This window comes from Budorcas taxicolor, chromosome 11, assembly GCF_023091745.1.
Source record: "Budorcas taxicolor isolate Tak-1 chromosome 11, Takin1.1, whole genome shotgun sequence".
Classification (NCBI taxonomy): Eukaryota; Metazoa; Chordata; class Mammalia; order Artiodactyla; family Bovidae; genus Budorcas; species Budorcas taxicolor.
The window spans coordinates 70,474,590-70,482,987 of record NC_068920.1 but is presented as its reverse complement, the minus strand read 5'-3'; positions in this window follow the sequence as shown (position 1 = coordinate 70,482,987).

The following is an 8,398-nucleotide window of genomic DNA, read 5'->3' as shown; positions in this document are numbered from 1 at the left end:
CTGTATTAAAAAACAGGGTGGGTCTTAGGATAGAAACTGGGCCTCAGGTAGAAACTTTCTTTCAGGCCAACCCCTATACCTCTACCCTGCCCACTCCCCTGGCCCCATGCCTTGAGTACAGACTCTAATCCTGGGCAGAGTTGCTCGGGCATGTAATATGTGGGGCATACATACACTAATAACTTACTTGTTGTTTCTGACTTTTGAATTTAACTGGATGCTCTGTATTTTTATTTGCTAAATCTGGCAACCCTAATCCTGAGGTTTCCTTTTGGTGTTGATATTGGAGCCCAACTCCCAGGAGAGCCCACAGAAAACAGTAGATAAACCTGGCATCTCTGGCATACACATGAAGGAATTTACCTGCCTGTGTCCAAAGAGGGCTCTCACAGCCAAGAGGCACCAGAGATGTTCTCCAGAAACCCTGCTCATTGACTTTTCTACAGAGATCAGCATCTGCTTGTAAATCTGCACTCTAAGCCAGGCCTCTGGGGTGGGGATGGGGGGTGTGTCCACACTTCCCGTACTGAATTGTTCTTCCTCCTTTTCGCAGCAGCTCTGAGGCTCCTCTTGGGCCTGTGGTTCTGGGCAGGCCCTGTTGAGTGCCCACCACTGCCTCACTCAGGTGCCCTTCACCCGCTGCACATCCCTGTTTGAATGGGCAATCTGTTTGTTCCCTGTGGCTTCTTTTGCCTTAATGTTCGTTTTCTCTCTTATAGGCTTTTGAGTCACTATAAATAATTTGATTGCTTTCCAAAGGCTGGATATTCAAATTCAAGTTTTATTGTGGTTTGAGATGGCTGAATATCATCAGGTGGATGTAGGCGGTGACCTAGTCATGCCACCATTAAGACCATCCTAGAGATTGGCAAGAAGACTGAGACATAAGCTGATAACCCCCTGCCTGGTTTAGCAGATAAATAGTGCAATGTTGGGAACACAGAATAGCTCCCCAGGAACGAGGTTAGAGTGACCTGGAATGACTCGATCCATTAGCACAGGTGTTTCAAAGAATGCCTCGCCCAGCTTGAGGGACACCTTTGTCCTTTTTCTCTCTAACCTTCTTATCCCTAGTCCTTGCAGACTTCTATTAATAAGGTAGAGCTTCTCAATCTTTACCTATGAATCACAATGGCTGAGTGGGAAGAATGTGGTCTCTGGTAGGGGTTTGAGGATTTGTCCCCCTGCATTGCACAGTTCGAGCAAATGGGGCTTGACCTTCACCCATAAGAGGATTTGGGGAAGGGGTGTCTCAAGAACAAAAGGAGTTGATATCAAGTTCACGTCTCAAATGGGACAAGTAGGCCCCTGCTCAGCAGGAAGTGGGATGGGAGGAACATACAGAAATAGTTAATGAGACAAACTGGTGGAAGTTGAGCCAGCTCAGCTCCTTCTGTGAAACCTTTGCTCTTCTCTAACTAGATTCTCAGGATCTGTAGTTCAGGAATTTCATGATTTCTATACCACACATATATTCTGTGGCTTCCTCCCCTGTTCGAGGATTCGATGCTGACATTTAACCAAGAGGTAGATCTAGGAGCTGGGTGCAGCCACTCGCTACTCCTGAACCCTGGCCCCTGTGTGCACTGCTTCCAGGTCTCTCTGCAGACTAGTCCCACAGAGGCCCCAAATGCAACATGTCCTTGCTGACCTGATGTAGCAACCTACTCCTCCTCTGGGCCCCTTGATGCTACCGTCTACCCTGCTACTCTTCCAGAAACTTCCTTGCCACCTCTCCTCCAATCAGTCCCTTCCTGTTATTTGATTCCCTAAATGTCTCCTACACATAATTCTCTTTACCCCACTCCCACTAACCTAAGGGAGACCATTGTTTTTTTGTCACCTGGGATCCTGCAACAGCCTTCCAGCTCATTTCTCTGCCTCCGTTCCAAGACCCCAGGCTGCAGCTGGCACTGGGCAAGATATGGTCCCTGTCCAGTGCACTGCGGATGGGACTCATGATGTGATCGGTGGGCTCAATCTTGAAAGATCAAAGGCTTCCTGGAGTGCCACCTGAGTTTAGCCAGGGAGGATGAGGGGGAATGAATGGCAAGAAGCAGGGAATGCTTCTGCTGAAGCTATGCTGTCTTAGTAGTTTTATGAGGCAGATCTTTAATGACACATATATCATGAATCTCTTCCTTTCCTGGATTCTTTTTCTATTTATGCACTAATTTCTACTGAGTTTGCCCCACTGTCTCTTACCTCTCCCACCATGCTTCCCTCAACTCAGGTTTCTTTCACCCTAGCCTAAATCTCTGAACATGCATAGGGGGAGGAATGACAAACCATTAGAGTGGAAATCTCAAATATATGTTCCTAGGAGGCAGAAATGCTCTAGAAATGGGCAGCACTCATTGCATTAACACATACCTCAAAGGCACACACATCTAGCCCACACGTCGCACACATACTTTCCCCCATATATTAGCTATTAGTGTTATTAACCAAGTATTTCTGCTTCTCCTTCTAGGCACATGAAAGCATTGCACCTATGGCGTTCCCCTGCCCCCTTGTGACTTGCTTTGGCCAATGAAATCAGAGCAGAAGTGACCTATGTTCCTTCCAGGTAAGTGCTTTAAGAGCTCACGCTCAGTTTGCCCCACCCTCATTCCCTGCCTTCTGAGTTGAGGAGGCAGCGCGTCGAGCTGCAGCAGCCGGGGCCCCTCAGTGGCTATGGAAAACAGAGCTCCTGTTGATCTCCAGAAGACATGTTTCATGATGGAGACAGAAACCTGTGTCAGACCAGGGAGACCTGGGGATTGCTTGTTACCCTACCACAACCTAACTGATCCTGATTGATACACGCAGTCAAACCAAGGTTTGGGGGCACCAAGGCCTTTATTCCTGTTGGGTATTCAGCATCTTGAGTCTCTGAGTCAATCAAAGTTCCCATTCTCCTGCCCAGTTCCCTTAGGTTGGAATATTTTTAGGTTATTTAATCTCTTTTCCGTCATGAAGGGGACCCTTTCGTGTTCCTTGTAATAGTAGAACAAGGAGTCTCTTTGACTGAACCTAAATTCAAAATGAAGTCTCAGAAATAGCTGTAAAATACAAAAGCAGGGTTTCCCTGGTGACACAGTGGATAAGAGCTCGCCTGCCAATGCAGGGAACACGGGTTCGAGTCTTGGTCCAGGAAGATTCTACCTGTCGTGTGGCAGCTAAGCCCATGCACCACTGAGCCCACGCTCTAGAGCCTGAACTCTGCAACAAGAGACGCCATGCAATGAGGATCCCATGCACGGAAACCCAGAGTAGGCCCCGCAACTGGAGAAAGCATGCACAAAGCAGTGAAGACCCAGTGCGGCCATTAGTTAATTTAAAAAACACGAAGGCATTTGCTGTTATCCAAAAGCACAGTCTAGACACCCTGCGTATGTCACACTAACTAGTGCACATCTAAAAGCAACCCACTGACACATCTCCCTTTCACCAAGAGCAAAATGCCAGTTTCTTCCCCCGGAAGAGCCCTAGCACTAGTAGGCGAATTTCAAAGGTCCCAGACTGTAGGCCTAATTCTGCCATTTAGCAGTGGATGACCTTGGAAAAATTACCTCTTTGAGGCCTAGTTCCCTTATCTGAAAATGGTTATAGTAACAACCGGCTTCTCTGGTAGCTCAGATAGTAAACTATCTGCCTGCAGTTTAGGAGACTAGGGTTGGATCCCTGGGTCGGGAAGATCCTCTGGTGAAAGGAATGGCTGTCCACTCCAGTATTTTTGCCTGGAGAATTCCATGGACAGAGGAGCCTGGAGGGCTACAGTCTATAGGGTTGCAAAGGGTCAGATAAGACTGAGTGACTAAAACACACACATAACAATAATAACCATGTCATAGAAAGAGAAGGCAAGTTACATTTACACAGTTGGTATACTCTTCAAACAGACTGAGAAAGGGTATGGAAAGGGAAGCTCTATGCAAATGTAAGTTGATAACGTTTTTAACCAACACATGACCAAAGAAGAAACATAAAATGAACTCCCCAGTGCCTTCAGTTTTTAAAACCAAGCTAAAGTGTGGACATTGGAGTGTATTTACATTTCTGTAAAAGGGCCCATAATACAAAGCTCATTCTTCAAATAGGACAGATTGCTTATTACCTAAAAGGGAACGAGTGGTGTCAAATGCCTCAGAGGAGGTCAGTCACATTCAATCATTTGCTGGTTGGGCAAACACCCAGCGGTGGCGCTTCCACGCAGTGACTTCCGGAAGAACCGCGCGCGCACATCCAATTATACCTCTTGTGCCCTTTGCTCAGTGCTGAATTAAGTTCAGTTCATCAATGGAAGCCCTACTTTTTCCCCAGCCCCACCTCCATCCTTCTCCAGCGAAACGCCCCCTGCCAATTATGTAGTGCCAGAACCTTTAGGCTTTTCCCTCGCCAGACGGTATTTCCCTTTCTAGTCCTCGGGCCAGCGGCGCAACCAGGTCCTGACCATACCTGAGCGATTGCCTAAAAGGCGCAGCCCTCGGCCCCTAGGGGTAGGGCCCGCCAAGCCGGTTTATAAATGGAGCCTCCGTGGGTCCGCCTCCTCTAAGCGCCTCCGGCGTGATCTTGGCCGGCGCCTAGGTGCTGAAGTAGCTTCTCGTCCGCTTCGCAAAGTTGAGGGTGCAACACCTGAAGGGCTTGTTAAAACAGAGCGCTGCGCCCCACCCCCAGAGTTTCTGCCTGAGTAGGTTTAGGGTGGGGTCCAAGAGCCGGCATTTCTAACAAGTGCCCAACTGTTGGTGACGCTGCGCGTCAGGGACCGCACTTAGCTTCTAGGCTGCCTGGAGACGGAGAGGCTCGCCGGCCACCTCCACGCTGGTCCCAGCTGCGCTGCTGCCCTGAGCGCTGGTCTAGTAGGAATAACCCGGCAGCACAGGAGGCTGCAGCCCTGGGTAGGCAGGGCCTGAGGAATTTGGATTTTATCTTAGGGGCCCCTGAAGGGTTCCTGCAGGTAGGAAAGCAAGCAGGAATAAACCTCGGAAGCCTGTGGGTGTTCGGTGTTACCAGGATATTTCATTCATCAGGTTCTCCTGACCTCCTTTCTGCACGGAACACATATTGATTACCTAGGTTTAGGGTCACAACGGTGAAAAAGACAGGGTCCCAACCCGCCAAGGGCTCGTAGTAACTAGGAGGGAAACGTGCAAATGATTACAATACAGGTAAGATAACTGTTTCTAGGGAGGCAGCGTCAAACTTCTGGGGAGGGAGAGTGGGTTGGACTCAGAGTCTGAGGAGCCGGAAGAACTGGCATTTATGCAGAGACTTGCAGAATGAATGGGAATTTGGCAGGTAGAAGCAGAAACTGGGAATGGGTTAGAGTGGAAAGGGTTAGACAAGACTGCTCAAATAGAAGATTCCAGAGGGAGACTGGGAGCTTGTCTGGTGGGCCCGGTTTCCCTCCCACCTCTCTGGTTGCACTTCTGTCTCCTTTCTTTGCTGGCCTCTCGTCGGCTGCTGTCCCTCACGAGCTGGTGTTTGCCAGGGCTCTGGCCTGGCTGCCTTTCCCTCTCACTCTCCATGTCCACTCCTGCGAACGTGAAGCCTCCTGAGCTGCTCCCTGTTGGGGCCCACGTGTGTCTCCAGCCCAGGCCTAGCCTCCTCAGCACCACACAGATGTCCTCGGTGCCTTCTGTACTCTATCTTGGTGAGTGGGGCCCTCACCCACCTTGTTACCTAAGCCAGAGGATTTTGTGAAATGCCTCTTCCATATATAGCTGGTGAAGAGTGAACTGGCACAGTGAATTGCTGGTGCCATTCATCAAGACAGAAAACAAGAGGAAAGATGCCGGGCTCAAATTCTGTCTACAATTCACTAGCTGAGTGACCTTGGGCAAATTAATCTATTTCCTTACCTGTAAAGTGGGTTTCAAGATAGGACCTACCTCACAAGGTTGTTATACGGATTTAACAATAATTGCTATTTATTAAGCACTGTTAAGTATTTTATATGGATTCCTTCAGAGTTGATGAGTCCAAGGTCACTCTGCTATTACGTGCCACCTGAGTTTAGCCAGAGCCAGGTCTGGAACCCACAGTTTGCTCCCTTCTTCATTGTCACACTATCTGGAGATTGTCTATCAAATAGGGAAATACTTACAATATAATGTTAAGTAAAAAGTGGACCACAAATTGCATAACCAGTGTGAGTGCAGCCATTTTTTAAAAAAAGGAAATACTCTCAAAACTAGAAAATGCTAGAAGGAAATATAGCAAACGGTTAAATGTTGTATTGAGGTTATTTTTGTCTTCTAGTTTTCTATTTCCTGTGTTTTCTTCAATATATATAATTTTTACTAAAAATAAAATATTTAAAACATTAAACATTCATTACATTAAAAACAAGTACAAGTCCACAAACTGTTGACTGGAAATTACACTCCACTGGTATCTCTTCTCAGTTCCAGTCTTAACTTCCCTGAACAGAAATTTTTTCCTACTCTCAAAGGCCAGAGTAGGAAGTAGGTATTGCAGCCGTGTTCACCACCCTCCCCACAGCTGACAACCTGGCCCCTCCAGGAGGCTGTCAAAATCAGGTCTGTGGGGAGGGAAGTTCCAGACAGAACGCGGGCTTCTCCTACCGCCTAGGGCTTTCTGGACAGCGCTGCTTGAGATCAATTACTTTTTTCTTCTTCTAAATAAGCGGCCGAATGCTCTTTTTCCAGTTCTGGCTGAGTTGTTAGCTTCAGCCCAGTGGTGACGCCTGCCAGGTACCTGGCTCGGTGAACACCGCCCAGACTGGTCAGGCCAGTCCTCCCGTGGATGTTTCTGCCAGGACTTGCCTGTGTTTGTGTGTGTGTGTGTGTGTGTGTTGTGTTAGAGACCCACCCTTCTCCCCAGCAACCTAGGTAGGTGGAAGGTAGCTTCGGGGACCGGCCTGGCAGTGTGGCCAGATGGGTGGAGCTGAATTAATCTAACCTGGAATTTCAACTTGGCCTGCACAACAGGTGAGAGGAAAAAAGCAGCAGAGAGAACGGGCAGTTCGGCAACTTAGAAATACTCTTATGCCTTGCCCCTTGCCCCCTGGCTGGAAAACAGCCCGGGGTGACTTTTCAAAGTCTTTGCGATGCGTTAATCCCTCGGAGGCTGTCCGAGCCCCTCCTGAACGCTGTCCTCCTCGGTTACCCTCCGCGACGCGCCCGTTCCCCCTCCTCTGGGAGGCAGGGCGGGGGTATCGGATTAGTCTTTGTTTTCGACGCGAAAGAGCCGAGAGCGGCGCAGGGGAGGCTCGCGATGGCAGGGCCCCGGGGTCCGCCTGGGTAGGGCGCTGGGCTGCGATCCCGGCGAAGGTTCCTGCCGGCTGGCCCTTGGCCTCTGCTCGCGGGGTATCCCCTCCTTGCCCGCTAGGCTGACTCGGTACGCAAACGCGCGATGTCCCCCATTGTCCTGCCTCGGAATGAGCGAGCGGCGGCCAAGAGAGGGGGGTCAGTGGGGCCCGGAGTTCAGGACTCCCAGGGGCACCGGGGCCGTCCCAGGCCGCTCGGCCCGCAGGGAGTGGCAGGAAGTGGGGACACCGAGGCCGGCTCGGCCGAGGGCCTAGGCTGGGAGCTCCGCGTGCCCCACCCCGCGCCGCCCGCCGCGCCCGCTCGGCTGCAGAAGCGCCGGAGGGCGGGGGCGGCCAACCCGAGGAGGGCGGCCGGGTCCCGGGAGGACCGACCGCGGGGGAGGGGAGGTACTGCAGGTGCAAAGGCGCGGCGTCCGGGCCGGGCCCTGCCCCCATCCGCTTCAGGACCGCCCGCGCCGTCCCCTCCCCCTCCACGGAACGCCCCCCCTCGCGCAGCCCCGAGCCCGGCGGAGGGGGCGGCGGCGGGGCCGGCGGGGCTCGGCGGGGCCGCACGTGCGCGCCCTCCCGGGCGGGGGAGTCCCCGGGCGAGCACGTGCCGCGGCGCGCGGGGGGCGGGGAGTCCCGCGGACGCCTTCATTGCTGCTGCTGCTGCCGCCGCGGCCGCCGCTGCCTCTTCCTTCCTCCTGCGCCGTCCCCTCATCGGCCCGGGCGGGGGGCTCCGTGCGCCGAGCTCGGTCGGGCCAGGCGCTCCAGGAGGCGGGCGCCCCAGGCGGCGGCGGCGGCGGCCGCGACGGTGGTGGCGGCGGCGCGGGCCGGGAAACTTTGCCCCTTTGTGCGCTCCGCCCCGGAGGCGGCGGGCAGGTCGGTGCAGTCGGTGCCTTTCCGGCTCCGGGGTGGGGGAGGGGAGGCCTGGGGGGGGGGCCCCGCAGGGGAGGGGATGGTCCGGGGGGGGGCGCCCCGCTACTTTGTTGCGGGAGACGAGGCGGGGGTGCTGCGGGTCACGGTGTAGCTGAGCCGGGCGGGGGCGGCGGGGCGGGGCGGGGGCTGCGGAGCCGCCGAAGCCGAGCGGCCGAGGCCCCAGAACAAAGGAGCCCGAGCGGCTGCGCGCGCGCGGCCGGGCCTGAG